Raw genomic sequence first — 4756 nt, 5'->3', positions numbered from 1 at the left:
GTGACATGAGACAGGGGGCGAACAAAGATGAGAATCACGAAGGTTAGGGGCGACCAGAGATAGGGGGCGAATAAAGATAAAAATGACGAAGGAAGTTTGAGGGGAAACAAAAGATAAGGACGAAATTAACTTAAGGTGAAGGACTAGTGTAATCAGTGGTGTACCTGCCGCCCCCGCAACCCCCGAAATGCGGGGGAGCCCCGAGGTATAGGGTCCCCGCAATGTGCTCCAGAAATTTTATATAATAGCAGAAATTTCACAGTTAGTGTCGCTTCCAAAAAGAAAAAAAAAATCAATTTGCGAAACAGAAATCTGGTTCCCAGTAACATCATGTAACGACGTCTGCGATAATAAGCAGTGGAGTATTGTCTCAGCCAGAGGGACCCGGATAACTTGTCATATGGATCCCCTCCGAAATGCAGAATTAACTGAATTGCTCGCAGATGGCCATCGATAGGAAAACCTCCCTCATCTCACACCTTTATAGCTACGCAGTTTGTCGTAAACGTAGTGTAGTGTGTCAATTGTCTACAGTTATGAATCCTGAAGAAAGATTCAGTTGCTCAACCAGTCGATTCCTTATTGCTACACAATAAACATCAAAAGTAGTGTAGGTGCCCGGGTTCTAAATCATCAAGTGAGGATCAAAAAACCTCAAAAACTCACTTTCTCTCCATGTTCCGCGCCTTATTTATTGCGCTGACAATGTTTCGCAGCGAAGAAAACAGCAGCAAAACATCAAAAATTCACTTTACTCATTTGAGGATCGCCAAAATCTCAAAAACTTATTTTCTCTTATTTATTGTGCTGACGATGTTTCACAGCGAAGAAAACAGCACCAAAAAACCTCAAAAAAACTCACTTTTTCTTATTTATTGCGCTGACACAGCGTGATGAGATCCTTGAAGGATGAATGCACCTTATTGTAATTTTCCAAGTCCCGGTCAAATGTTTATATATCGTGACCTTTGTAAACCTACCTCTTTTTCGGGAACGATGTGCCACACACACGCGTGCGCGTGCCTGTATTGTGACGCAAGCAAACAAACAAAATAATAATTGTTGTTTTTTTAGGATTCCTGGCCCCTATAACCTCGCCAGGGTGCGTGGTGCCCAACCAAAAAAAAGTAAAGGTTCTAACGGCTGCGGTTCTAGATAACCACACCTCTGTAGAGTTTCACGTGTTTTTTTTTTCAAACTTCCATGAAACTCTACAGAGGACCTCCGTAATGCATGCAACGTGTACTAACGACTCTAGTGTTATTTTGATGTTGTAATATTTTTGGATGTAGAGTTTTATTGTGAGATATAGATAAAAATAATTATGTTTATTATAATATTTTCTTGATGAAGATGGAGAATGTATGTGTGTGTGTTACAAATAAAGTTGCATGCTTTTTTTTTCCTAGTGTGTGTGTATGTGTTTTTGATGTTTCGACAGCATCTGAAACGATAAAAAAGAAATAATTTTATTGTTAATTTTCTTGTGTAAAAACAACAACAAATTTTTTTGTGCAAATTTTTTGATTTGTCTCCCGTGCTATAGTGCAAAAAAAAGATATTGTAACTGATAACTGATGAAATTGACATTTGTAACTGATCTGAACTAGTAAAATTCGTATTGTGCCATTGTAACTGATTGTGCTAGTACAAAAAATTTCTTATTTGTGCAAGAAAAGATGTTAAACATGTTAAAACCGTTCCGTCACCCTCTCGTTCTTCACGTCGTGGACGAAGGACTTCTCTGCAATCAGGATGACGCTGCATAGAGTATCGGCAGGCAGCGCGTCGTGGAACTCGCAGACGACCTTGATGTTGGTGCGATCGTTGACCACAACCTGCTTTCTCTTAGATGTGTTGATGACGAACATGGGTCTGCGGGTTTTGAATTCGCTGGGCGTGTAGTACATGTCCACGCTTCCCTCGGTCACGCGTTTGAAAGAGGTGTAAGCTTCGTAAAGTTTGAGGTAATCATCTTTGGTCATGTCGAGGTTGTAATTCTTGTGCGGGAACACTTCGTTCCTACCGTTCTTCAGATAAACGTTCTTGATTTTGCAGTCGTCGAATTTGCTGGAATCTTTTTCCTGATTCTTATCGCGCCCGGTCTGAAAGAGCACTACGACGAAATCTGGCATGTCGAACTGTATGTTGTTGAACTGCGTCGTCACGTCGAATTCCATGTGACTTCCCGACGCCAACTTCTGCACGCACTGGTAACCGTGAAAGTGAATCGGCACCTGTGGACTTTTCAAGATCTCTGCTTTGTACTTGAGGGCGTAGTTCGTTTCGTATTCCACGATCGGCATTCTCAACTCCATGCTCCGAATGACGCACTTGGCTGCTTCGGGTAATGTGTTGGGCAGCGGCGTGGTGCCGTCCGGACCCAAAGTAGCGTATCGCATCAGTGCGTTGTTGTCGTTGGCTGCTCTTCGAAACGTGATCCTCAGTCCTCCCTTCCACATGATCTCCTTGTAGTCTGAGAAGAATCCCGGCAGCAGACGCATGGGAAAGAGCACCGTGTGACGACTTCTCGTCGATATTTTCGTCCCCGCTTCGAACCCTCCCGCTTGATAGTATGCTGCGTCCGTTTTGGATAATTTCAACGTTCCCACTGCCGTCGACGTGATGCCTGGATGATCGATTCTGTCGATGACGGTGTTGTGTTTCCTCACCTCCACCTGCGAGAACAGGTGAGGCACGAAGTTGTCCACGAGTATTAAATTTGCATTGGGCGGGAACGCGTCTCCGCTTGCCTTTTTCACCACGTCGAATTGAAGGTAAAGGTCCGCTCTGTGAGGATGAACGAACCCGTCGCCTACATCCACGTCGTTTTCGATCTCCCTGTTCGCTTCGTTCAAATTTCCGAACATAGGTTCTATTCATACTTTTTCTCACGTATAGGCGTACGTGATGAATCCCCAAACAGATTTTTCCTAAGTCTTACCGTTTCCAAGATAACCCCACTTCCGGTCGCCATTTTCGATTTCCGAACATAGGTTCTATTCATACTTTTACTCACGTATAGGTGTACGTGATGAATCCGCAAACAGATTTTTCCTAAGTCTTACCGTTTCCAAGATAACCCCACTTCCGGTCGCCATTTTGGATTTCCGACCATAGGTTCTATTCATACTTTTTCTCACGTATAGGTGTACATGATGAATCCCCAAACAGATTTTTCCTAAGTCTTATCGTTTCCAAGATAACCCCACTTCCGGTCGCCATTTTGGATTTCCGACCATAGGTTCTATTCATACTTTTTCTCACGTATAGGCATACGTGATGAATCACCAAACAGATTTTTCCTAAGTCTTACCGTTTCCAAGATAACCCCACTTCCGGTCGCCATTTTCGATTTCCGAGCATAGGTTCTATTCATACTTTTTCTCACGTATAGGCGTACGTGATGAATCCACAAACAGATTTTTCCTAAGTCTTACCGTTTCCAAGATAACCCCACTTCCGGTCACCATTTTCGATTTCCGAACATAGGTTCTATTTATACTTTTTCTCACGTATAGGCGTACGTGATGAATCTGCAAACAGATTTTTTGCTAAGTCATGAATTGGAGGGTTTTATGACAACCTATATTAATTCTCGTAAGAGAACAGAACGTGTCCTACGGGGCAAGTTAAGGGGCATGTGCATGGCCAAAGGGGAAGTTCCTTTGCGCGCTCAAGAATGATTTAATTTTATTATATTTTCAGATTGACCACAAAACAAGGTGTTGACAGGCAGTGTAAGAAGATGTTTCATTATCAACCCCCACTTCTTGCAGTACATCCTGGACACAGCGTTGCAGGTTAACAAAGGACCTTTTGGTCAGTATATTTTTTTTCTTTCTTAAAACTGTTCGGTTACTCGCTCGTTCATCACATCATACACAAAAGTTTTCTCCGCGATGAGGATGACGCTACACAGAGTGTCGGCAGGCAAGGCATCGTGGAACTCGCACACAATCTTGATGTTGGTGCGATCGTTAACAACCACCTGCTTTCTCTTAGATGTGTTGATGACGAACATGGGTCTGCGAGCTATGAACTCGTTTGGATTGTAGTACACGTCCACGTTACCGGAAGTCACTCGTTTGTAAGCTGTGTACGCCTCGTACAGTTTCAGGTAGTCCTCTTCTGCAATGTTTAGGTTGTAGTTCTCACGTGGGAAAACTTCGTTCCTGCCATTTTTGAGGTAAATGTTCTTAATCTTGCAGTTGTCGAACTGGCTGGAATCTTTCTCCTGATTGTTACCCCTTCCTGTCTGGAAGAGTACGGCTGCAAACTCGGGCATGTCGTACCAAATGTTGTTGAATTGCGTGGTTACGTCAAATTCGAAATGATTGCCGGAAGCAGGTTTTTGCACACACTGGTAGCCATAAAATGGAATGGACACTTGAGGATTCTTCAGGATGTCGGCTTTGTACTTGAGAGCGTAGTTTGATTCGTATTCTACCACTGGCACGCGCAGCTCCATGGACCTTACAAGACACTTGGCAGCGTCGGGTAGTGTGTTGGGAAGCAAGGTAGTCCCGTCCGGGCCCAAAGTGCTGTAGCGCATCAGTGCGTCGTTGTCGTTGGCAGCTCTGCGAAAAGTGACGCGCAAACCACCCTTCCACATGATCTCCTTGTAGTCTGAGAAGAAACCGGGCAGCAGACGCATGGGAAACAGTACTGTGTGACTTTGAGTTTTGATTTTTGTACCTGCTTCGAATCCCCCTGCCTGGTAGTATGCTGCATCGGTCTTGGAGAGTTTCAGTGT

This window comes from Lepisma saccharinum, chromosome 15, assembly GCF_977018435.1.
Source record: "Lepisma saccharinum chromosome 15, izLepSacc3.1, whole genome shotgun sequence".
NCBI lineage: Eukaryota > Metazoa > Arthropoda > Insecta > Zygentoma > Lepismatidae > Lepisma > Lepisma saccharinum.
This window is presented reverse-complemented; position numbering follows the sequence as displayed.